Genomic DNA, 10,563 nt, shown 5'->3' on the forward strand with positions numbered 1-10,563 from the left:
CAGTCCATTCTAAAGGAGATCAGCCCTGGGTGTTCTTTGGAAGGACTGATGCTAAAGCTGAAACTCCAATACTTTGGCCACCTCATGGGAAGAGTTGACTCATTGGAAAAGACTCTGATGCTGGGAGGGATTGGGGGCAGGAAGAGAAGGGGATGACAGAGGATGAGATGGCTGGATGGCATCACTGACTCGATGGACATGAGTTTGAATGAACTCCAGGAGCTGGTGATGGACAGGGAGGCCTGGCGTGCTGCAATTCATGGGATCACAAAGAGTCAGACACAACTGAGAGACTGAACTGAATTGAAGTCCTTTTTCAACCCCATTAACTGTAGCCCACCAGACTCCTTTGTTCATGGGGTTTTTCAGGCACAAATACTGCAGTGGGTTGCCATTTCTTTCTCCAGGGGATCTTCCTGACCCAGGGATTGAACCTGCGTCTCCTGCATTGCAGGTGGATTCTTTGCCAATGAACCACCATCTCCACTTCACAGATGAGGAAACCGAGGCTCCAAGAGTTGAGGTGATTCACCCAAGGTCACCTAGTTTAGAAGCCAAAAATCCATGTTTCTTCCCTTTCTATCATCTTGTCTCTAGTCTTTGGGACTAAATGGGAACTCAAAGGGAAACTAGCTGAGCTCTTCTCAACTGGCCTTAGTGGCTGCTCTTTTGAGAATTTTGTTATTGAAAGAATGAAAGAAAAGTAAGGATCAAGAGTAAAAGGAAGATACAAGGATGCCTGATAATCCAGTAACTATCAAAACTCTCCAAAACTTGAGAGCTTTCAAGGAACTCACATATTTCTTATCTCATTTGGTTCAAAGAACAATCCCCTAAGGTTAATAAAGCAAGTACAATGGTGGCTCAGATGGTAAAGAATCCTCAGACACGACTGAGCAATGAACACACTGACTGATTGTAAGAAGACTGGCTCAGAATCAACCCCTAACTCTTCTGATTCACAAACTCTTTCCATAACCTAAGTGAGGGCATTCTTAGCAAACATACCCTACTTCTGTCCCTTTGGTCCTGAGGGTCAGGACCAAGAGACAACTGGACACCCTTCTCTTGCGTGTCCATACAAGTCCAACTTACGGTGACCTTTCTTTTTTATTTGTATTTTTGGCTATGCCACATGGCTTGCAGGATCTTAGTTCCAAATCGAGGACTAAGTGGAAGCATCGCATCCTAACCACTGGGACACCTTTCATTTCACTGTTCTTCTGCCAGAAGTTGCCCCAGAAGCAGGGACCTCCCCCTTCTGGTTTTAGGATTGTTGCTATTGTTCAGCCGCTAAGACAGGCCCAACTCTGTGGCCCCATGGACTGCAGCATGCTAGGCTTCCCTGTCCTTCACTTATCTCCTTTGGTTTTAGGATTACTTTTACACAACTGATTTTATATAACTGATAAACCAGGGAGAATGTTATCTGTCAAGCTGCTGTTTGTCCATTTAACAGCTGTTTCTGAGCAGGGCTTCACTCTAGACTAGGCCCTGATGTTAGAGAAATGAACCAGACATATTCCCTGCTAACGAGATGCTCACAGTCTAGCGGAACTGAAGAAAACACAAATACCTGACGAGATACATGACATTCATGAATGCATAACGAGATGGAATAAATGTCACAACAGAGTTATAAGCAAAGGGCTGTGGAGAATCAGGGACAATTCCAACTGGTGGAAGAAAAGTGTATTCCTAAAAAGCAAGCAGCCTTGGGCTGGACCTTGATGGGTGAGTGGAAAATCTGGACTCACAGTGGAGAAGCAGGCGTGTGTGGGTCACTGACTGGTGATGGAGTGCCACTCCACTGTGTTTATCGATAGACATCCCAACCAGCAGCATGTTGTAGCTGCTAGTGACCAAGGTGGGATGGTGAGTATCTGGGATGTTAGACAAGCACAATGCCCATTTCTCTACTGAAGGCTCAGGAAGCTGAGATGTGGGAAGTCCATCTTCACCCATCCACTTCAGATCATCTATTTACTTGGCCTGAAGATGGATCCCTCTAACACTGGAATGGCTCCACAGACGTACTTGAGAAATCATCAAGTCTTTCACTGCAGAAGAAATAGCACTTTCCTGCTTGCAGCATTAGTAACCAAGCTAATGTTCACCAATCTCTTGTAAGTTCCTGGCTCAGCTCTGATCCTGCCAAAGATGGCACTTCAATCACAAGCTTGCTTTCCAACAGGGCTTTGTCTGTGAACAGTTTGGATGTTTTAGGTCCTTGTTTTGTTTGTGGAACTGATGCAGAAGCAATTTATGTTACAACTTTTAAGACTTTTTTTTTGGCTGCGCTGGGTCTTTGTTGCTACACTCGAGCTTTCTCTAGTTGCGGCGAGTGGGGGTTACTCTTCATTGTGGTGCTCAGGCTCTAGACATGTGGGTTTCAGTAGTTGTGGCGCAGGAGGCTTAATTGCTCTGCAGCATGTGCAGTCGGGATCGAACTGGTGTCCTTTGCATTGCAAGACAGATTCTTAACCACTGGACCACCAGGAAAGCCCACCAGGCAACTTTTTTCCGTGAAGATACTAAAAGATTTCAGGTAAGACATACAGTTATAGCAGAAAGAGCGTGAACATTTGGGAAACAGGGACAGAGCCCCATGTGAGAACAGCATGAAGTCTGCTCAGCTCCCATGTCACCCTGAGCCTAGGGGCTGTCCAGCTCAGTCAGGCCTCCAGCTAGATCTGGGCTGGATCTTTCCCCAGCGTGAGGGAAGCCAAGAGACCCAGACCACCTGCTCCTCCTCTTCTCAGGTCCTAAGGTGTCTGTGTCATGTCCCACCTGATCTTAACTGCCCTCTTAACCACTCAGCTTTTCTGTTCTCTATGTCTGGTTTGCTTTTCCGACTAGATTAAAACACCAGTCTCCTGATTCCTTGTGAACATGGCCACGGGGTGTCTGTATCCTATCCCTGCCATCGTGAAGCTGGGCACAGACCAAGTAGGTACTGAAAACCTCTGTGTGGAAATTTTGTTCTTTAGTCGCTCAGTCATGTCCTCTTTTGTGACCACATAGACTGTAGCCCACCAGGCTCCTCTGTCCATGGGATTTCCCAGGCAAGAATACTGGAGTGGGTTGCCATTTCCTTCTCCAGGGGCTCTTCCTGACCCAGGGATCAAACCTGTTTTTCCTGCATTGGCAGGTGACTTCTTTACCGTCTGAGCCACCAGGGAAGCCCCTGCTGAAGTCTACAGGCCCAAGAATCACAGGATGACAGTTTAAAAGATGAGGAGAGCATCCCTCATCTGGGACAACAGTGAGGGGATTAAGAGTAGACATGTACTTCTGGTTTTAGGTTTGCGTTTTATAGAACTGAGCCATATTTAAATCAAGGGGTTTGGATCATTCTGTGGGACAGCCCTGCATTTCCAGTATTTCACCTTCTGCTCTCTCAGACCAAGGTCCCAAGGTTCCCCTAATCTGTTTTTCTAGTTCCTACTTGTCAACATCTTCCAAGGAGACATGGGGTCTTCTCCTTCCTCTTGGGAAGAGTAACAGGAAGGACGGTAAGGTTGCCACTGCCAGTCTAGGGGCCCCAGGGTTCGAGGCCAGAGGGGAAAGCTGAATCGGGGCCCAACAGGGGTGGGGGTGGAAAGGACCCCAAAGCAGAATACAGCTTTCTATGAGGTGGTCTCCTCTGAAGTGCTGGGTGGACAAGAATGACAGACAGGGACATCAGATAGGGTCAAAATTCAAACAAGTCCCCCTGGCAGGGAGATGGATCATGAGCTACTCCATCCCCCCAGGGAGATGGTCCATCACGGGGACCAAATAGGAACAGGGTGGGGCACAAAAGGGGCAAAAGAGACCAAAGTCCTAGGTGGTTTAGGGATTATCTAGTCTGACCCCCTTCTCTGATCCCACAGTTGAGGTCCTCAAACATTCCTTCCTGTCAGAGTAGTAGCCACTTTCACTCAGCATCAATCTTCATCTTTGATGCTTCCAATCCATCCTCCAAGTTGTGGTCTTTCTGCAACAGTCCATTCAAGTTGCTCCTCAACCTTCAGGTTAGAGTCCAAAGTCCATATGGCCTAAAACGGTCCCTCTCTGTTAAACACAGGTAGTGCTAAGCTGCTTCAGTTGTGTTCTACTCTTTGTGACCCCATGAACTGTAGCCCACCAGGCTCCTCTATCCATGGGATTCTCCAGGCAAGAATACTGGAGTGGGTTGCCATGCCCTCCTCCAGGGGATCTTCCCAACCCAGGTAGACCTTCACATACAATATTCTGTCTTTATCCTATGCCTTTCCACATCCCACTGACCTCATTCCACTGACAAAACACTGCACAACATTCTCCAAAGATGCAATAAATTTACTCCCATCTGCCAGGAGAATTGAAATGTCAAGGTCCAGCCCAGGTGCTACCTCCTCAGTTAAATCCCCCCTCACTTTTCCAAGGAAGAATGAGTTAGTTGATCTTCTATGTTCCAAAAATACCTCTGCAGACTTCCCTGGTTGTCCAATGGTTAAGAATCCATTTGCCAATGCAGGGGACACAGATTCAATCCCTGGTCTGGTGAGATCCCACATGCAGCAGGGCAACTAAGCCTGTGTACCACAGCTGAGCCTGAGTTTTAGAGCCCTGGAACCACAACTACTGAAGCCCACGTACCCTCTAATCCATGCCCCACAATAAGAGAAGACACCACAATAAGAAGCTCTCATACCACAACTAGAGAAAGCCTGCATGCAGCAATGAAGACCCAGTGCAGCCATAATTAATTTAAAAAAATAAAGTTGGGAAAAACATATATGTATGCTTCTGCATAGCCTTTCTGACCCTGATTTGTACTGATTTACAGAGACTCAGACCATAGGGGTAGGGATGGGTTTTGACTTCTCACACCCCTGCTTGCTAGCACACCAGTTAGTCCTACTAACACTCCTGTTTTCCCCCCTAGTTCTGTCATCCTACCGAGTTCTGCATGGTTCTATATATTCTTTTCCGCTGAACAGGTACTGTCTGGTCTCAGCTGGTGTTCTGCATGCACTTCTGTGTCTAAAGGTGTATTCCTGATGTATCTGTAGTAAGTGGTCAAAAAAAGTGTGCATTTATAAAGAATGAACCCCTTCCCTTTATAAACACACAGTGAGCTCCTGGCAGAGCCCAGTTAAAAATCTAGGTTGTCTGATGTCCAGATCAGGTGTCTTCTCCTAGGCTGCCTCTTCCGTTTTCCATGCCCATCCAGTTGGATTCTCCTCACTGATCTGGACTTAGAAACCCTGGGGCAGCAACAGACATTGGCAGAAGCAGGAGCCCAAGCTGCCATCTGTAAGGAGAGTCTCCGTGCCCATCCTGGGGAACTGTCGCGCTGCCGAGGGGCTCTGAATCGAGCTGGAGGCGGTGGCAGAGCAGGCAAGTCATCGCAGCCCACGCTAGTTCTCTGCTCAAGGGCTCCAGCATCTGCCTGTCTTTGGTGATACAGGAAATGGGTGCTCTGAGCTGACTCTGAACCAAGGAGGGATGGCTGCCATCGTGGCCAAGGTTCCCCCCACCCCTGGTGATGAAAGGAGGAGTGATGGCCTCTACCCAAAGGAGCCAACCTATAGGGACTCAGGGATGCAGGGGATGGGCTCAGAAAAGCTGCAGCCCCTGATAAAGGTCAAGGGACAGAGGTCACAATCCATCTGGAGAGACAGATGCGGATGGCCTTTCACCTAAGCAGCCTGTTCTCCACCGCCTGCCCTCATTGGTATGTCTTCATTTCCCCAAATTAATTCAAAGCTTCCCTAAGGGACTTCCCTGGCAGTCCAATGGTTAAGAATCTGCACTTATACCACTTCCCTTGTGGCTCAGCTGGTAAAGAATCCACCTGCAAAGTGGGAGACCTGGGTTAGATCCCTGGGTTGGGCACATCCCCTGGAGAAGGGAAAGACTACCCACTCCAGTATTCTGGCCTGAAGAATTCTATGGAGTGTATAGTCCATGAGGTCGCAAAGAGTCAGACATGACTGAGCGACTTTCACTTTGCGTAACTTACAGGGCACAGGGCACGGGTTCGATCCCTGGTTGGAGAATTAAGATCCTTGAGAAAAACATCCTCCACCATCCAGCCCTCAAACGCAACCAGGATGTTTGTTTTACAGCTGAATCTTGTTTTGAGCAAAGTGAGCATGTAAAGTTAAGAGATGGAGCTTCACTTAACTCTTTTCAGCTCCCCAGAGGTGGACTTCCCCGGCAGTCCAGTGGTTAAGACTCTGTACTTCCAATGCAGGGGGTTCAGGTTGAAGAAACTGAGACTTCACATGCCCCTCATGGCCAAAGTTTTTTTATTTTTTATTTTTTTAAAGGAGGAAAAAGAGCTCCCCAGATGCACTCATTCACTGCTGGCTTACTGCGTATAAGGTCCTCTGTTAGGAACTGAAAATTCAAATCCTACTGCAATATAATCCCTGTCCCCAGCAGAGAAAGTAAGTTGCATCTTCACATTCATGCAGACAGGAGTAATGTGATGTCTTCCAGGGGAGGCTCACCAAGGTGAGTTTGGGAATCTGGAGGTGAGTTTGAAGGGAGTGGTGCCTGAGCTGGGCTCTAGAGAACAGGGAACTTGCCACTCAGAAGTTGGAGTGCCCGCCACATGGAGGAGACATCAGCAGCACAGGACTAGGGGAGGATCCATGGACCATGCATACATGTGCGCTAAGTCGCTTCAGTCGTGTCCGACTCTTTGCAAGTCTATGGACTGTAGCTACCAAGTTCCTCTGCCTTAACAGCTGTATGGTCCTACTACGTATGTGTGCGTAATCAGCCACTTCAGCAGTGTCTTTTTGTGACCCCCATGGACTGTAGCCTGCCAGACTCCTGTCCGTGGGGATTCTCCAAGCAAGGATACTGCAGCGGGTTGCTGTGTCCTCCTTCAGGGCATCCTCCCCACTTAAAGATCGAGCCAGCAACTATGTTCCTGCATTGGCAGGTGAGTTCTTAACCACTAGCGCCACCTGGGAAACCCCATCCTATGTATTGTTGTTCAGTCCCTAAGTTGTGTCTGACTCTTTGCAACCTCAGGGACTGCAGCACGCCAGGCTTCCCTGTCCTTCACTATCTCCTGGAGTTTGCTCAAATTCATGTCCTTTGAGTCAGTGATGCCATCCAATCATCTCATCCTCTGTCACCCACTTCTCCTTTTGTCCTCAATCTTTCCCAGCATCAGGGTCTTCTGTATAACTAATGAGAACCTATTGTATAGCACACGGAGTAAAAAAAAAAAAAAAAGTAGAACATACTAAGTTAACCTTTAAAATGTATTCCAATATACAGTAGATGCAGACTACTGCTTATTTCACTTGTACGAGATACATAGAATAGTCAAATTCAGAGTCAGAAAGTACACCGGTAGATGCCATGCCCAGGGGCAACAGTAGGGGATGGAGAGTTAGTGTTTAATGGGGACAGAGTTTCAGTTTAGGAAGGTGAAAACTTCGGGAGAGGGCTGATGGTAAGAGCTGCACAACAATGTGAATATAGTTATGTCATTGAATTGTACAGTTAAATATGGTTAAAACAGTGTTTTATATGACTTTTACCACAATTAAAAAAACCTTAAAAAAAAAAGAGCTGTGTGATCCTGAACACATTACCTAACCAGAATCTTGCTTTTCTGCAAAGTCCCTCCCTGCTACTTTCTACTAAGTGGATCACTAAGAAATGAAAGGAGATTGTGGCTAGGAGCATCTGGCAGCATCGGGCACACGGCATGTGGTCACTGAATGTCAGGTTCCATCTCCACGTCTGAGGTGCTAAGACAATGAACAACAACTTTGGGGGACCCTTGAGGAAGGAAGAGGCCAATAAAAGAGGATTCTGAAGTGGGAGGGTGGTGGTGGTGAAGGAAGAGGTTCCTAGAGGAAAGAACCCAAAGCTTCTGAGCTGAGGTTCTGCTCCATGGCAGGCCACTTTAGGGATGCTGGAAAAATACTCCCTATCACATTGGTCTTTGGTTTGTCCCCCAACAACACTGTGTTCCAGGAGTGGCACAGCGATGCAATTAGCAGAATCGAGCTTGTGGGTGGAGTGTAGGAGTTGAGCAGGGATGAGAGGCAGCACCTGGGCTCCTGCCCAGACTGTGGGGGGAACCAGAAATCAGGGGACAGGGAACGATGGCTGCAGAAAGAGAAATGCTTTTAACTCCAACACTATCCTCTACAGGAAAGGCAAAATGTCCAAGGTTTTTTTGTTTTTTCAGATCTATATACCTACTCTTTTAACATGAATAACCTGGCTTATCACAAAGCGGCAGGAGAGACACTGACACCAATCCCCCTGTCCTGGAGAGAAGAGGCACAGCTATGGATCTTCAGGGCAATTCTTCAAAGAATCTGGCCTCTTATGTGCTCCTCTTTCATTCTTTCACCCCACAAACATCCACAGAGGAACTATCATACACAAGATCCCAGAGAGGCAAATGTCAGCTCAGTTGTCCATACCTCCATTCCTCTTGCTGATTCACTAGTCAGTTTCCTTATCTGTCAAATGAAGAAAATAGGCTCACAGGATGATGCAATGAGATAGTGAACATACTTGGCATACAATAAGTGCTCCACAAATGCAAATTATTGTTATACTGGTAGAAGCAAGATTGCATGTTATGCTGGCTATCTTTCTTCCACCCCTCCCACCTCCCAGATATACTCCACACCCTTTTCCACCCTGTGCAGTGCCCTAGAATGGACTAGTCAAGACTCTCTTGCCCCTTGACTTCTCACTGGGTTTGGTCCATGGGGAGCGAGATTAAGGGAGGGAGAAATTGAAGACAAGGCTTTTATTTCCCCAGCTCCCTTCCTGAATCCCTTGACGCAAAGTCTCAGCTCTAGGAAAATGACCTTCCACACAGCCTCCTTACCTCTGGGCGCAGAGGTGGTTACAATCCCACTGTGACTAGCCTCAGAATATTTCACACTCCATAGCTGTTTCCCTATACCTTGTGTCAAATTACCCAGCTGATATGTGCCATCTGTTTTTTGGGACCCCTGACATCCAAGGTGCAGGAGAACACAGGAAAAGGCCTGGGGTTCAAGAGACCTGGGTTTGAGTCTCATGTCTCCTCCTCGCTGGCTCTGTGACCCTGAGCCAGGCTCTCCTTTCCAAAGCCTTAGCTTCCACATCTGTAAAAAGAACAGCTCTTTTGTCCTACAACCCCACCCCTGACACACACACATACAAACACACACAGGGGGTTCTATAACTTAAGCCCAGGACAGGGATGCATACAAAGGAGAGCTGCCTCAGTCAGAGGGAAGGTGAAGTTGCCAGGCCTACACCATCGCATCCTTCCCCAGGAATTGCCTCACTCCTTTTTATTATTATTATTATTATTATTATTTGCCTCACTCCTTTTAAGGACGTTCTGTGTCCTTGTTCTCTCAGGCCACCAGATTACCAGATGCCCAGAGGATCTCCCCCACCCCCAAAGCAATTGCCAAGAAAACTCAGGGAATTAAAATAAATTCCTTTATCTTTCAATAGCCAGCCGCCAAGGCCACCTGCTTTGGCCACCAAGGCCCCTTCCCAAGTTCTAATGGCCCGGGGGTCCAAGGAGGAAAGCCTGGCCAGTTGATCCCCCACTCCCCGGGGCTGCAGCAGGGTAGGGGGGCATCTCACAGTTGGCACCTAAGATAGAGGAATCTAAACCATCACCCTATTGGGAGACGCCTGTGGTGGGACATGTTTCAAGTAGAAGCTAAGGACCACTTAGGTGCTTATTACAGAATCTGTGAAGTCCTTTTAGCTCCTAAAATTAGTGACCCAGAGGAATCCAGGAGCCACAAGAAATATGTTCTAATAATATCACTCCCCATGCCCACACCCCCGCCACCCTCTCCCCCACCGCCCACCGCCCCCGAATCTGAAGTTTCATTTGTTCTAAGTGCTTTCCCGCCCTCGGTCATCTAGAAGGAGGGTAAAGTGAGCCACATAAGGCTGGTTTCTGTACTAAAGACAAGAGGAGAGAGCAGCGTGGACTCCAGCTTTTCTGAATTTCTGGAGGGGTGAGGGAGGTGCGATAAACTCCGAAAATTATCAGTTCCTGCTTTACCTGAGGGCTGACCGCAGGTGTAAAACCACAACACAGTAACTGCCAGCACCAATTTGTCTCTGACGTTCTTCACGTTCCCCAAATGCCTCCAGAAAGCTGTGGCTTCACCCCACAACTCTGAGCAAGTTCAAGACCTTTCCCCGCCCCAAATGAAAAACTTCCGAGCTCCTCAGGGCTTCCAACGGACGGACAGCGCACGGGGCCGGCTGAGGCGGCGAGCCTGCACCGTAGCCCGGCCCCGGGGCGGCCTTAACTTTGGGGGCGGCAAGGGCCGAGAAGGTGAAGCTCTTCGGCCTCGCGGGGAGGGGACCCCGGCCGCCCTCTTCGCCTCAGGCGCTGAGTCACCGCCGCCCGGGCTCCACCGAGCCCGAGTTCCCAGGAAACGCCGCCGCGCGCCTGCGCCTGCGCGGTCCCGGGCGCTTGTCTCGGGAGCGCGCGGCCCCGGAGGAGGCGGGGCAGGGCCGCGGGCACGAGCGGAGGCGCTTGCGCGGGGCGGGATCCCACAGGCGAGGCTCCGACCG

At 48.7% G+C, this 10,563-nt stretch overlaps 1 long non-coding RNA gene across 1 annotated transcript; it reads right to left on the reverse strand.

The window, feature by feature from the left end:
• LOC108633928 lies at nt 7,200-10,321 on the reverse strand. The gene is made up of 3 exons (XR_001917298.1): nt 10,043-10,321; nt 8,852-9,113; nt 7,200-8,474 (listed from the first exon to the last, which is right to left on the reverse strand). It is a non-coding gene; the product is annotated as an uncharacterized LOC108633928 (long non-coding RNA).

The sequence above is a fragment of the Capra hircus genome, chromosome 25, assembly GCF_001704415.2.
Source record: "Capra hircus breed San Clemente chromosome 25, ASM170441v1, whole genome shotgun sequence".
In the NCBI taxonomy this organism is placed as follows: domain Eukaryota; kingdom Metazoa; phylum Chordata; class Mammalia; order Artiodactyla; family Bovidae; genus Capra; species Capra hircus.